Here is a 17,154-nt window from a genome sequence, read left to right as displayed (position 1 = left end):
CGGATCTTGTTCTGGTGGTTGGTGGGTGCGGCAGAAGAGGGGCTCTCGGACTGGACGGAACTCTTAGCCGACGGTGGCGGTCACTACGTCGACGATGTTGTCGGCGTTGTTCTCCTTCTTGAAGGCGACAAAGAGGTCTATTCCCTTCATCCATGACCTACCTATCTCGGATGAAAACTCAAATCTTCGGTTTGGGCGGCGGCACTCCCTTGTTGGAGGCGTCGCCTTGAGATAGCGGGGTTGCTGGTCGAGCTCGGCGGTGGTTGCTAGGTAGCTGGTAGCTGTTTCACTGCATCTTCTATGTGTTCTCCCAGCAGCTTGGTCCTATGTGTTGTAGTTGTTGATGCAGATGTAGGTGAAGTCTGTGGATGGCAGTGTGGCGAGGCGAGTGCTTGTATCCTTCTTCTCTGGCAGCAAGCTTACAATGCTCATTGTCGACGGGGCTCCTCTGCAATGCCCACCATGAGGGGCTTAGGATTGACGGAATCCTACATGTTAGCACGAGACATCGGATACCAAACGAACAGAAGGCGAGATTTACCCAGGTTCGGTGCCCTCAATGAGGTAAAACCCTTACTCCTGCTTGGCTGATCTTGATTTATCGATGAAAAAGGGTTACAATGGGGCAGCCGATAGACTTCGTTGTGGTGAACTCGCCGGAGGGCAAGGTTTCTAGGGTTTGGTGTATGCGTTGTGGTGAACCCCACGAGTACATGATGCCACACATGAAAGGAGCAGCGTCCGAACCAAGCTCGTGCCTGGTGTCGCAATCGAGGCAAGAGGCTGGCCAGTCATATCTGATGACTCAGAGTCATCATACCTGATGGACATGGTGGACATAGTGCGGCGTGATGATGATGATGATGATGATGATGATGGCGATGCCGAAGCCGACGTAATCGATGTCGATGATGCAGTGGATGTTGAAGTAGCGGCCGATAAATCAGCCACGGTTGGTGACGAAGTGGTGGACGTGACAGTCGATGAAGTCGCGACTGCAGCAGGGCCCGAAGTGACCGGGTCCGGTAGCCGCAAGACGCCACCCGGGTTGATGTTGAGGTGGACGCTTACGAACGTCATGTCCATCCCGCTGTGCAGGCTTGAGAAGACCGAACGCGGCGCGAAGGCGTGAGGGGTGAACTCGAAGGACCCGAAATGGATCGAGCCCTCCAAGATCAACGACGATGGAGCCGATGGTGGTGACGATGCCGACGAAGATGTAGCCGACACAACCGATGACGTGCCTTGAATAAACAAGTTCCCCAGACGGTGCCAATTGATGAGGGGGCTCCTCGGCAATGCCCACCATGAACGATGCACCGCTCGACTAATAGATTGAGATGAATCGACCAGCCTCGCCCTCACGCCCAAGTTGACCGGCATAGTGCTCCATCTCCTCTTCTCTCCTCGACAAAGTCAAAGTCTAAGTCATAGTCACACGCGAAATCCGCACGCGGTGTGTGCTTAGTAACGTGTGTGCTTAGTAACGTGTATATATAGAGCTAATGGAGGTTGAAACAGAGAGTGCGAGGTACTAGCCGGAGGCGATGCATATGATGGATCGGTTCAGATGAAGTGTCCCACGGGTCGCTGAATTGGGTGTGGATCTTGTTAATCAAAACAATGCCCCGTGGTGAATGATGCATACGAGCCCTTTAATTTCTCCATCGAAAATCAGTCCAATTGATTCCACTATTGTGGGGCTGGCTGGTGGTAGCACGGGGAACTGGAAAGGTAATCTTAATTACAAAGCATGCACACAGACTAATGTATCTCTTTTTCCTAAGAGACAACTCAATGCAAGTAGCCATTGGATCCCTCATTACTCCGGCCAGCGAAAGTGCCAATGAGTTGCGGACACAGGCGTCATCGTCAACGTTTGCATAGGTCTTGCTTGCAGCATTGTGTCACTCATCAAGTCGCCTCAGGCCGATAATAATCTCCACATAGATTGGTTGATCATTTTCGTAGAAACCTGGTTACGTGGTAGACATCCACTGTCAACATGAAAACCAACCTTATTTTTGAAAGATTTTAGACGCTTTATTCTAGAACTTCATTTGAGTATTTACCTTGAAAAATATTGAAAATGGACCTTTTCAACTTATTTTCGGATGGAACAAAGAAAATGCGGAAGATTCAAGTTAAGTTACTGAGAACAATGCTTATAGCCAGGCCACTAGACCACCTAATGTAAGGAATTTTTGACAGGAAATTTGATGTTTCTCTCCGGATTATAAATAATAATCTGCAGAAAAATCTCAACTTTTTGTGCTATTTTAAATTTAGAATTCAACCACAGTTTAGCTCATGCCATTCAACACCGTGAAACACAAAATGTGACCATGTGGTTTGTCCTATGGAGACAAACACAATCCGCAAAACAATTAGCATAATCTAGCTGGCAACGTAAGATAGATGCTTCGTGCCAATTGATCTAGCACTGATAACCTAAGATGAAATGATCCAGGCCACGCATCGAGGACCCACAGTATTAGTCCACCTAAAGCTCACTAGTACCTAACCGGCCAAAGGGATCCAGCAGCCATGGCTCCCTCCATCCTAGCCACCTCCGATCCACTTCTCCCTTCACGACGGGGCACCATGAAAGAGTTGCTGCCCAGTGTACCCCTCCAAAGTGTCACCCTCGACTAGCATTGGTTGGTTGAACAAGGCTCAGCGGCTCGTCCGTCCATCACCTGCATGACAACAGACAAGAAAAATACCTCATATACGTGAGAAGCAAGACAAAGTCCACAAATTGCGAAATTAGAAAATATATGGTAAAAACTATAGTAGTCTATACCTCCTTGACGATTAGGACATGGCATCCAATTTTGGAACAAGCATCAGGCAAAATCACAGAACATGCAAGATGTATACTTTTATGCTACTAACAGGAAAACATGTATGCATGGCTAGTCAAAACTTACATTATCCTACTATCATTAATATTTCATCAAACTAACAGGAAAACATGTATTTATGGCTTATTATCAAACTGTAGTTTACCATCATTAGATAGGACCATACATAAAAAATACAATGATGGTGAAATTCTAATATTATAATCAACAAGGATAAAAATTCTTGCATAGGAGATGTTGGAGTATTACTAGCAAAAAAACAGTTTGAAATCTATGGACAAGATAGAGCATAACCGCTTGGATCATTCAAGTTCAACTCCAACAAGTGCAACCACTGACAAGATAGCAAATACCAAAATCAGCTATTGAATAACAACTCAAACTTAGGTCAAGCCCAAGTTAAATCAAAATCTGGGTTGAGCTGAAATTAATTCACTCAACTGTTAGTAGTATCTAAGTAAATGAACAAGTGACAACAACTAGTGTCAACAATAATATTCTCTCTGCGTAGAATATTAGTTTCTAAATCAAACACAACAATCAAGATACCCCTATATATTCTTCTATTTATCAATCAAAAGAACGCAATGTTTATACTACATGAAAACAACTTCATTGAAATATTCCAGACTTACTTAACTAGCTACCATACTGGAGGGAAACTCCAAGACCATCATGCAAAGATAGGTGCCACTTAGCAGACATTTCTCAGGAGTTACAACCTGTTGCATCATAACCATAGTTTGGCATAATATATATAGATAAAACAAGATATAGCAACTCACACAATTATACACTAGCACTACTAGACGCAAATCCAGGAATCACAACGAGATAATAAATGAAACGCAGCCATCAGCCACACCCAAGAGCATATGTTTCAATTTTCAAATAAAATCATCATTTAGTTGCAAACTGTTGATTATACTCTTCAAACATTAGTCATGCTAAGCTCTCCTAAAACTACAACGTTGTGCTGGTAACAATGAAACTATCCACGAAACTATGAGGCTGGAATCTATGTTGCTAAACAAAAAATCAGGAATGGAAGTTTTGGTTGTGAAAAAAAGAACTCCGTCGAAACTATGGATACTAGTACAGATAAACCTTGCTTGTAAACGACTAACGGACAAGTGATAGACAAAGTTCAAAACTTAAAATGCATATAGGTAATACTACAGGTAATAAGCCTGGTGCACAAGTTCATCATATGGACCATATAAAATTCATTCTCACTCCACTCTACTACTGGTCCATGCATCGTTTAGAGAACATTCTAAAAGAAGAAAGGGGCAGAGAATCTATCAATCCATCACAAAACAATCAATCAATAGTCAACTCTTCATTCAACATACAACAAATGAAAGAATTATATATCATTGCCAGTACCCAACTACAAATTAACATCTAATTTATTAGCCACCTTCAATGCACTGTGTTTAATAAGCTGCCACTATAGATATTGGTCGCAAGCGCACCAAGTTGAAAGCACTTCCAGCTAGTCAGAAAACAGCAACAACTTCTGTATTTTACCACAGCCAATAGCTAAAATAATTTTAGCCTTCTAGACCAAACATGATCCTTGCGACAAAAGGAGCAACGGAAAATGCATGGCAAGAAACTGCAAGTACCTGCATGCTAAATTCAAAGGGATACATTTTGCTCTCATTTGTTAGCATATCATGACTAACTATGAGTATTGTTGATGCTGTGTAAGTAGTGTATAGTACCACTGACAAATAAAACACTAATAATTTCAAGCAGTGAAGGCCATCATGGCCTCTTAATTTGGCAAATAAAAAAGAGAAATTATGCTAATAACCAGCAACTGCAGATCACAAACCTAATATTATAGACTCAATCATAGCAAGCCAATAGTTAACAGATACTAGCCATTATATCCATAACCAAGAGAGCCTGTAGCTACCATAATAAGCCTAAATGATGTTATCGACCACAACAATCAATACTAGGCATGCCAGCCTAAGCGTACCGTTTAATCAACATTTCCTAAGCCAGTATAAGTATGCACTATCATAGAGCATGTAGAGGAGACAAGGGGAGAAGTAGATACTCACCTAAACCATGGAGTCGAAGAAGAGGCGAGCTACAACACCACTTCTTCGTGTTGCTGCTTGCTGCATCAGTATCAGCTACAACTCCCCCCTTCCCTAATGCCAAAACACCCAACTGCCGCTCCATGTACTCCAGCGACTACCACAGGTTGAAGAAGCTCAGCTCGTCCATAACGACAACAAACAAAAACAGATTAACCTCCGAAATATATCACAAGTACAAGTGAGTATGAAATTCCCATTAAGACAAGAAATTGATATTACTAGAAACGATTTCCAAGGCAACAGTTAGGCAACAGTTTTAGGGCAGCAACAAAGGCATCAATTATGCAGATCGAATTCATCTTATGCAGCATTGTGTTGAAGCACAAAAAGGCAACCCAACTTTGACAATTGGATCTAGTACAGATCAGCTTCACACTATAGCAATGCCCAATTTGTCGATTAATATTTGAGAATCAAGAAACTTACGGAACAGACTACATAGAAACTGAATAAAAGGCTAACAGCTGATTTCCATTACATATAGGTAGAGAACTTAAAAAGCTCCTTATAGGTAAAAAGTCTATTCCTAATCTCAAATCAAAATTGCCACAAACATGAGGTGCGTCAGATGAATAACAACATGCATTTTGACACCAATAGTACCAGAAACAGATGGCCTGCTCGGGCACAACTGGGCTCGCGACGTTCACGACGTCCTTTGCCTGCGCGAGATTGGACAGTACCTGATGCCCTGTCACAAAATCGAGGGTGCACAGCCAACCAGCGCCCCGCACACAAGCTAATCGGGAAATGGACATCTAATGGCAGCTACTCCGCTCGCTCCGCCCACCTCGCCACATTCCAAGGCTCAATGACTTGCCTGGCTTGGGAACACATCTGAAAGACCTGGGCGCCCCCACGCATCAAATTCCTCTACTGGCTTGCCTTCCAAGACCACCGTTAAACAACCTACAGGCTTGCTAGAAGAGGCATGCAAAACCATCCTCGATGCCTACTATGTGACCAAGCGCCTAAAACCATGCGCCACTTGCTCATCAAATGCCCATTCACCAAGAAAATCTGGTATGATGCTTTGGCCTGGCTGCACCTATCTTGCCGCACGCCGCAGGGCACCGACGAATCCATCTTCACCTGGCTATCGAGTGCAAATCTTGCAACGCCCAAACACCTCTGCAAGGGTCTCGGGTCGATGGCACTGCTAATGCCTTGGATGCTCTAGAAACACCAAAATGAGTGTGTGTTTGAGGGCACTCCCCCCTTTGTCAATAACCTGATGATCAAGATCAAGGAAGAAGCATCCCTTTGGGCTAAAGCCGGTGCCTTAGGCCTTCGATATGCCCTGCTGACGACATGGGACGTCCATTAGAACTCTCTTAGACTCCTTGTAACCCACCTCCTAGGAGGCTTGTAAAAACCCTATCTTTTCAATGAAATAAGACGCAAAGGTCCTTTGTGTCTTCTCGAAAAAGTACCACAAACAGAGCAAGTCCCATTGACAGGGTTACTCATCACTTTCAAAAGAATTCCATGCACACAAGGTCAGATCACTGTAAACAAAGTATATATGTTGTCAAGTGGAACAATGTAGACTACAATAGCAAGCTCTATACATACACAACTCTATAGCGGTAACTACATACTGATAGGTATTTTATAAAGTAATACATTCACTTCTAGGCACGATACTTCCATGTAAGTAGTAGTAGACACGGGAAATATACAAACAATGCAGCACTAGGATGGAAATTACACTGGCATGCTTCAATCAAATAACAGGACCACACAATACCAACCAGTCATATTTAAAACAACATAACAACAAGTTTAGGCTTACCGGTACTAAATACTACCACCAGGACCACTAATAGCCTAGACTACCTGTCAAATTCTTAGTAACTATCTCATCACCATGGTTTAAATAGGGGCCATTAGTTCATTGGTTCAAAGAGACTACCGCAGGGGTATAATTGCAGCACAGGAAGGAACCAATGAGCACATGAACAGAACAAAACTTGAATCTATGAAGCTGCTAATTTAGCAGAAAGATAATTTCCGAGAAGTAGAAAGAGACTACCCCTATGGTAACATGACAAAATAAATCGAATAACAAGCTGCTCTAAACGTCAACCAAAAAAAGAATCAACAAGAAGCACAATAAACAACTGGATGATAATGTGCACACATATTCTGCAACGCAGAAAGCTCTATTCTCATGACAAAGTGTATGTTACATTGTTCTAAACCAATCCCACACAATTAAAGGAAATAATATTTCAATCTATACTTTCCTAGATAGCACAGTAGATATATTCTTGTGCATCAAAAGATTTTGTGACAATACCATACCACATACCTCATGAGAAATTTAAGCACAAGACACGGAGAACAAGAAAACATTGATTAATTTATTGAGAAAGGTCGCAATTGAATATGATAGATGCTCATCAAGGAGTAGCAAAGTGAAGATATATTTACCGAACAACACAACAACTCGTATTCTCTAGACAGATTTGAGATTATACGACTAAAAATTGGTTGCTCCCTCGACATCAATAACATTCATGTAATCCAATGGCCAACAACTAAAAAAGTATCTATTGGTGAAGAAAATCCTCTACGCTATGACAAAGCTCTACCAAAACAAAAAACAGAGGATTGATTATAATGTCAAATAAGAAAAGATCAAGGAATTACACTAAGGAAAACATTTCTAGAAGCATGTAATAGATCTGATTACCGTGTGTTTGAGTGATCTGGTTACTTGTTTAAGCGAGTAAAGTGTACAACAAGGAGAGAGCTAAAATGAACCAAGCTAGGTATAGACATGATCATTTGATAGATAAATTGATCAACTTTAGTATCACCTATTCATGTTTCATGAAAATAACTACAAGCAAGAGAATATGTGTCACCTAGCTTTAGTACAATCCTAAGCATCACAGGTGGAGATGATCAGCCTCTTCTGGTTCCGTAAGTTCCAGGTGCAGGTACGGATCACCATCATTCAGAAACAACATGTCACCCTGTTCACATTCCATGCACCATGTAAGATAAGTGCATCTAGCTGTGAACACATCTACCACACATTGAGAATACAAGCTCACACAGCTTTTAATCAAGTACATCTCAGAAATACCATTGAAACTATCGGCAAGCTAAGACAATAAAGAAATTGTTATGTTACAAATCAAACTAGTTATTAAGTTTTTTATTTATCGGGGTTAAGCCAAAGTTTGAAATGAAGCATGCTAAGACAGTAGGTACAAAGGTTCCAGCTACTACCAGGAGTCCAACACAAAGAGGCAGCTCTAAATTCCAACTGGAGCATTTGTGTTTCATTTAGCAATTGTTGGTCCAACAAACTCCAGGATGCTCTATTACATGACAAGTATACGATGAACATGAACTGAAGACACAGAAGATGGATGGGGGAAATACAAATCACATGCCAAATAGCATGCCCATTAAATGAAAGAAGCCAAGCTTCCTTCTTTCTGAATTAAACTCTCCGTACACATCTAAAAGAATAGTGGACCATGGAATTTAAGATAGATAGCTTAAGTCAACTTGGCTTAAGCGTGTAGCTTTCAATACATTCTGTAAGCATAACCAAAAAACCATCACATGATTAGCGAGATGAATTTTACAAACCCTCAAAATCAAACTAGAAAACACAAATTGCTATGGATTACCAACTAATTTATTTTTTTACATACATTAAGAAATTCGGGACTTTATGGGGAAATGGAATAGTAGTGTTTGTATGCTCTCCCAAGTCCTAGATTGCACAGATCCTAACCATGGTACATTGTGTCATTACAAAATACAATTTCTACTTTATAAATATTACTAGATTCTGTGAAAAAGCATTATATCATCTAGCAAAGGAAGTTAACAATAATGATAGCATATCGGGATGATGATAGAACCATGCCAGTAATGCCATCATGTTATAGGGACTCGCTAAATCATGAAGGTGGAAGCATAGGTGGCTGATACAAATATAACCCCAAGCATTTTCGTGAGTAGATGCGCTCTTGCACTTAATGACTACTCAATAATGCAGTATATTTGTAGTGACTACAACGACATCCGTTCAACTATCACTTCACGTAAAAAAAAACATCTTATTTTTTAATATCTGAGTTCCAATGACACAAAATTTATATTCTATCGCATAATGCTTAGTTGCTAGCTTTATGTGGATCATATTCCTTTTCATGACATATTAGCAAGTTACAACTGGGAATGGTCGTATAGCAGCCATAAATAAGGCGTACTGTACCACTCACGGATAAAGGGGAAAAATGGGCACAAGATCAGCAATACGCAAACCTGCCTTTCATGTTGATACGTTTGATCCTCTTTGTCGCAGAAGGGGGTCAATCATTAGCAGCCAGTCCCTGGCATCGTAGTTTCTCGCAGATGAGAGGAGCAGCAGATCCTTCTATTGCTCCAGGTTGATGTCGGAAGTAGCAATAGCCCAAGGAGGCCAGCGCTGCCAGAACGAGGTATACATGGTGGAGCTGCCAAGCTCCGTTTAGATCTTCTTTGACTTCCTTCACCAGAAGCACCCTATTGGTCAACTTGGTTCCTTAATTTATTAACACTCATGTGTGTGACTATATTATCTAAGCCAACAGGGACAGAATAGTTATACACCGGTGCTAGGAACAAATATATTTGTTTGTCAAGTGTTTGTTTACTGGCATACAATACCGTGTTAGCTACATGTACACGCCCACACTCTTGCAATAAACATAATCCTGACTATTTAGATCCATATTTCATGAAATGTGTCATCTGTAATGAACTGTGACTCATATATTAACATAAATACTTATATGAAAGCATCAACAAGGTAGAAACAGTTTGGAAGCTTAAAATAAACTCGGCGACATTGGAAATAATGACAGTACATGGAGCAAAGAAACTTGTTTATGAAAAAATATGACTACATCATTGACTGGAGGCATTCACCCTCACAGAGGATGGCATTTTGGCATGGGCATTCCTCATAACACGCCTACATCTAGCTATCCATCACAAGAAGAATATTCGCCCTCTTGATGCCATATTTACACGCAAAAAAGAAATGGTAATCAAATACATGAAGTTCATATTTGGAAGAGCAAAGTGCTTTGTGACATATTCCTTCGTTACATGAACAACAAACCTTTCAGATTTATTCTAGATAAAATCCCCTTATAAAGCATGACACTTACTCACCTTTAGTATCCCTGCTACCATTCACAGGTCTACAAAATATAGCGCCACCTTATATTTACCCTTCTTGATAGATACTGGATTGCTCCTGAGTTTACACTCAGCAGGCCCAGTTTTATGATCTCACCAAGCTAGAATGGATGACGCCGTGGTTCCATCGCCCGCTGAAGTCATTTCTCTGGGACAACATTATTTTTTTTCTCGAACACATGCCAAGCATGCGTCATAATATATTAGAAGAAGCCGTCGAGAAGACGGGAGCATACAAGAGTAGCAAAGCTACCAAAAACGAAAAGAAGAGAAAGCAAAAAATGAAAAAGGAAAAGAGAAAAAAAAACTGTACAGGGCTAACTTAGTTAGACCTAGAGTTCCTCATGAATTAGAACATCTCCCATGGGATCCGCGAACTCGACAACCTGGGCATTAGTATCTCACAAGACAACGTTCCTTCCTGCAAAATCAAGAAATGAGAAAGAGAGGTTAGGAGAAGAACCTGCCTTTATACATGACATCCCCTGAGAATAAATTGGTAGAGACATTCATATCAAAATAAAGTGTTCAGGTTTATGTTATTTCAGAGAGCCAAGCTATGCCAAGAAGATTACAGTAGAACACAAATACTTACAGAAAACACAAACAAGTAATGCTAGTTTCAGATAACTTGCCAGTACTATTACTCAAGGCAAAAAATCATTGTTGCATGCAGTACATCTGAAAACATAACAAACTAAATCATACACTTGATAAATTGGTACATCAAAAACACAAGAGTGGGGAGCAGGAGACAAGTACCACATGGTGCAGCTGCAGTTATGATCACAACACCGTCATCAAGCAGAAGGCGGGGAAGGAGCAGACACACCCTCCATTTTCTCCAGCTATGATGCTGAACACATATTTAACAATTGGCCACTTTTCATGTACAAGCATGGTTCTGAAAGTGAAAATGTTTCAAATATTTAGCAATTCATAACTTAACGTTCTCAAATTTTCACATACAAGAATAAATGTCTTAACATGAATGATCACTTAGCTCATCGAACAAGTAATAACAAGTTTTTTCACTAGTAATTTTAAAGGGTTTCAAAATGTGCAATTACAAGTTTACAAGTTTCCATGCATCGTGTAGTACATGGACAAGGTCATCCATGGAGGCCATGGTGGCGGGCGGTCCAGCAGTAGTCCGGGCTTATCCAGAGGGTACGGTGACACACCAACAGTCAAGGAATACCATGCACACAATGATGTAGACGAGGTTGTGCTCACCCATAGTCACGGACAGTCACGAACATGGTTGTAGTTGATGCCTTTGTGCAGCTGGACCTGGACTGGTTCACGTCTGGTTCGTGTTGCTGAGTCGCCAATGCTTCTAGCAACAATAACAGCAGTGCCGGTCTGCACGAAGATTTCCCCGAGCACCTCATGTGCAAGAATGAGTGATGCCTTATCTTGCACCCATGGGTTCACAACCTCTTGTATGCCACTTGACGTGAGTGCAGGAACTGTACAGTGGTTCAGCTTGGCACTCATGGCATTGACGATGCTGGCCAGGACCTGTGTCGAACAGGTGGTGGGCGTCAACGCTTCCGGCTTGAGGGCGGTGATCAAGACCCCAGCAAGAACCAGGATGGTCGTGGATGTGAGGCTCGGCGGCAGAGATGCGGCCACAACCTCAACGTCGCCAATGTCGAGGCCAAAGCCAAACAACATCAACTTGGCGGGCGTCGCCCCTCGTATGCCTTTGGTGTAGCTGTTGACGAGTTCCCTGAGAAAACTCTGGGATTCGTCAATCGTGGTCTTGAACGACTCCATGGACAGCGCCAACTTCCGCCTCGCCGCCACGAGTTCCTCCATGACTGCACCTTCACCATCGATTGTCTTCCCCCCACGCACACACAACCGCAGTGACGCGAGGCCGGCCGGCAGGCCCGATGCTAGGGGTTCCTGCAAGAGCAGTAGGTGGGGGAAGATGATGGCATGCCTTGAAGATCTCGGTAGTCGTCCTTTGCCGCTTGGAAGGCTTGCCGTCGGCCGCCCTTTGCTGGTCAGGGCCGCAGCGAGGTAAGAGCTTGGATTGGGGAGAGGAGGGGGTCGCGCGAGGAAGGGGATTGGGGTGGGTGGCACACGGAATGGGAATGTGATGAGGCTAAGCCTCAGGCCGCTGGATCTTCGGGAGCCATGGCCGAAGTCGAGGAGGTTCGCGTGATCTCAGTGGCAGGAGACGGAGCGCTCGCCGCTCGGGGTGGGCTGAATTCAACACGATTCTATTTTTCTCAAATTTCAACGCGATTAATTGGCTGGAGATTGGAGAGTCATCTGTTCGAAATTACTCCTCGACTCCTCGGTTTGATCAATGTGGTAGCTACACCATTAAGATGACTCGATCAAGCAAGGCATGTGAAGGAGCTGCTAGCTTGTTGAATCTACGTAAATTACATCTACTCTCTCACACAGAAAAATAACTAGTCCATCTGCCATGACTATATGCGGAATATTTGCACATTTGCCACACTTTACATTTTTTATTGCATATTTGCCCTATGACCACCACATGTCAGTGACACATGGTGTGGCAAATATGCAAAGTGCGAAAAAAAGTGTGGCAAATGTGCAAATCCCCCGACTATATGCATGTGTGTTTTTTTTGTATGCATATATTTTGGCTTTTCAACAACATATCAAAACAACCAGGCACAGATCTAAAAACCAATCTTCAATTCTACAAAATGATATATACTCCATTACAAACGATGAAAATTCACCATAATTAATAGTAGTTGTTCAACACTAAGTTTCCCTGCCTGACCCGCAAAAAAAAAAGTTTCCCTGCCTGTGACCTAGTTATCATTGCAATTTTTTTAAAACGTAGCAACCATTTTAATCAAATGTTACAAATACACAATTGGTAACAAGGAGTCATCATCTACACATATTAATATATATTAGATTATCTAGGTATTAATTTGAGTACGAGTTAATTAACTAATTGTTAGAAATTGATAACTTAGTGAGACAGTCATGGTTATCACCGGGCCCGGTGAAGGAGTATAGGAATGACCGACTCCGACACCTAAGGTTGATGGTTTTCATGGTATTCGCGGCGAGAGAACGCATGGTGCAGCTGATGGATAGGCGAACGAACCGCGCGCGTTTTTGGTTGTTTGCTCTAATCGATCATCAATTATTATTACTGCGTAGTAGATGTCTTGATTATTTATTAAAAAAATCAGATTTATTATTAGGTCCAAGTCTGGTTTCAAAAAACGAATGAAAAACGAAAGAGTACTACTAATTTGTTCTAGTGCACGCCCACTTGAAATAAATTAATTACCTGCAAGTGGAGTTATACATTGCCAAAAAGAAACTACTACGTAGTAGCTATGGATGGATAGACCGATCCATTTAATCTCCAAGAAAAGATAGTAGATCCATTTAATTCATGTACGAGGTTACTGAAAGCATGCATGCATACGTGCGCCCGCCCTAGTGAGCGAAAACAGAGGAAATTAGAAATGATGCGATCGATGGAGTCAAGTTGGACATGTCAGTACATGTTATCATGTAACCCTCTCCCGTAAAAGAAAAGAGAGGCGGCAGGTACACTGGTGGAAAAACAGGCTTCGGGTGAGCCCCATAAGTCGCGAAGGTAAAGGAACCGCGACTAATGGGGTCTTTAGTCGCGGTTCGTGTGGCGAACCGCGACCAAACACTGGGCCCGGGGCGCGCGGTGGCCAGCGGGTGCACGTGGGGGGCTTTTGTCGCGGTGGGCACGCCCACCCGCGACTAAAGGTGCCCGAAGGCCTTTAGTCGCGGTTGGCCAGGCCAACCGGGACTAAAGCCCCTCCCCTATATATACCCATCCAGCAGCCAACACTTAGCCATTTGGTGCCATTCTCTTCACAAGCTTCACAAGTGGGTGTTAGGTTTGCTTTTGGTTCCTCTTATGCACATAAGGTGTTTGATGAAATGCCCCAAGAGCATGAAACAAACATGATATGAAGTGTTGGAGCCACACTTGAGCTTTCTCATTTATTTTCCTCCTCGATCGCGGTTAGCAACTTGAACCTTTGATGTGTCGTTGATAAAATGTGCATGTGTGTGTAGTTCATTGTTTAATTTATATTGTTTGTAGCTAGTTAGTTTAACAAATGCATGATGGTTAATTATATATTTTATATTATAATAATGCAGATGAATCGACAATGGATGTACGGTAACCGACGCTGCGGCGAGTTGGGTGCGGGTTTGAAAGATTTCCTCGTAGTGGCTAATGCGAACAAGCAGGAGGGTTTTGTTATCTGTCCATGTGTTAAATGTAAGAATCAGAAGGGTTACTCTTCCTCAAGAGATGTTCACATGCACCTGCTTCAGCACGGTTTCATGCCAAGCTATAATTGTTGGACCAAGCATGGAGAAAGAGGGGTTATAATGGAAGAAGATGAAGAAGGGGATGATTTCATCGATGAAAGCTATCTTGCTCATTTCGGTGATACTTTCATGGAGGATGCTGAAGGTGAAGGGGAAGGTGAAGGGGAAGGGGATGCTGAAGCTGAAGGTGATGATGATCCCGTTGATGATCTTGGTCGGACCATTGCTCTTTTCCTTGTATTTTGGGCGGCCGCAACTGGTTTGGGTGACTCACGGAGAAATCGTCGAGTCAAAAAAAAAAAAGAACCATCAAATCTAATCGCAAAAAATAGAGAACCATCAAGTATTGAATTGAATGGAAGGAAAAGAGGAGGCTGTTGTATATTCACGTGCGTCCGGACAGATGTCGCGCGTTGCAGCCGACGTGTCACATATGGCGCCCGGATAGTGCAAGCCGCCCAGCGACAAAAAATTTGCAACGCCGCCGCCGGATAGCGCACCTGCTAGAGGACCGATTTCATCTCCACGCACCGCATACTGGTGGTTTTTATAGCGCGGGCGCGGGACAGCGCGCTCTTATATATGTGAGATAGTCGTGCGGGAGAGAAGAAAATTAGAAAGGACTATGGCGACTTGCTCTTTTCCTTGTTTTTTGGGCGGCCGCAACTGGTTTGGGTGACTCACGGAGAAATCGTCGAGTCAAAAAAAAAATGAACCATCAAATCTAATCGCAAAAAATAGACAGGTTTGATGATTATTACTGTACTTGCAACGAACGAAGTGGTTTTCTTTTGGTTCGTTGCTGTAATTAATCGATCGATCATCAACTATGAGTAGATGCGGTCTTGATTCTTAATATAAAAAAATCCGATTTTTTGTTGTTGTTGATGGAGCATACACATGGACATGGCAAGTTGAGAGGTAGTAGGAGAGAAAAAAGAAGCGCGCGGGGAATGTAGCGATCGACGGATTTATTTGACGCACGATTCAGAAGAGGTTCGGTTCAAGTATTGAATTTAATGGAAGGAAAAAAGGAGGTGGTGGAGAGTGGAGACAGCTGGCAGACGTAAAATCCTGCGCGCGGGAGAAGAAAATTAAAAGGAGAAGCGATGTCAGTTGTGCTTTGCACTGCATCGCCACGGCCCACGGGCGCGGGAGGTGGTCCACCGATGTGGCAAAGCACGTGTAGTTTACTAGTATAAAATCATGTAGGAGAAACACCTTCAAGAAATATCCCTCGGATGAATAAATTTTATTTACTCACCATGAAAGTATTGAAGTGACCAAAAAGTTAGATATACCCCCACCCTCCCTCCTTCTCCTCGCCACCTCCTGCGACTGTTGTCAGCGAAGTCTGACATAGCCAGTGATGGGGGCGACGGGGACCCCTGGTGCGGCGGGCAAGCCTCCGCACGAGGTGGGGTGGGGGTGCCCCCTACATCTGGTAGCTCGACGACGTGGCCCTCCTCCCTCTCACCCTCCGCTCGGCCTCGCCAGTGCTTCGATGGCCGAAGGCGAGGTGCTGCTTGTTGCGCCCAGGTCGGGGACCATGGACGCTAGGGCGGCAGCACTAGATGGCGGAGACCTGGCGGCGGGTGGCGGAGCATTGGGTGCTGTTGACCGTGGCCCTCGGTCGTGTGGGCGGTGGGCGGGGGCGCGATGCGGAGGCCACCCTGTTGGGCCTCTGGCATTTGTTGAAGATGGTTGATCCTCCCCGCTTTGCTCGCCTCACCTCCCTGGCCACGGATCTTGTTCTTGTGGTTGGTGGGTGCGGCCGGAAGAGGGGCTCTCGACTGGAGGGAACTCTTAGCCAACGGTGGCGGTCACTACGTCGACGATGTTGTCGGCGTTGTTCTCCTTCTTGAAGGCGACAAAGAGGTCTATTCCCTTCATCCATGACCTACCTATCTCGGATGAATACTCAAATCTTCGGTTTGGGCGGTGGCACTCCCTTGTTGGAGGCGTCGCCTTGAGATAGCGGGGTTGCTGGTCGAGCTCGGCGGTGGCTGCTAGGTAGATGGTAGCGGTTTCACCGCATCTTCTATGTGTTCTCCCAGCAGCTTGGTCCTATGTGTTGTAGTTGTTGATGCGGATGTAGGTGAAGTCTGTGGATGGCAGCGTGGCGAGGCGAGTGCTTGTATCCTTCTTCTCTGGCAGCGAGCTTACAATGCTCATTGTTGGCGGGGCTCCTCTGCAATGCCCACCATGAGGGGCTTAGGATTGGCGGAATCCTGCATGTTAGCATGAGACATCGGATACCAAACAAACAGAAGGCGAGATTTACCTAGGTTCGGTGCCCTCAATGAGGTAAAACCCTTACTCCTGCTTGGTTGATCTTGATTTATCGATGAAAAAGGGTTACAATGGGGCAGCCGATAGACTTCGTTGTGGTGAACTCCCCGGAGGGCAAGGTTTCTAGGGTTTGGTGTATGCGTTGTGGTGAACCCCACGAGTACATGATGCCACACACGAAAGGAGCAGCGTCCGAACCAAGCTCGTGCACAGTGTCGCAATCGAGGCGTATGTACAGCGTCATATCCGATGACTCAGAGTCATCATACCTGATGGACATGGTGGACATAGTGCGGCGTGGTGATGATGATGATGATGAT

This window comes from Lolium perenne, chromosome 2, assembly GCF_019359855.2.
Source record: "Lolium perenne isolate Kyuss_39 chromosome 2, Kyuss_2.0, whole genome shotgun sequence".
In the NCBI taxonomy this organism is placed as follows: domain Eukaryota; kingdom Viridiplantae; phylum Streptophyta; class Magnoliopsida; order Poales; family Poaceae; genus Lolium; species Lolium perenne.
The sequence above is the reverse complement of the archived record's forward strand: the minus strand, read 5'-3'. Positions refer to the sequence as shown.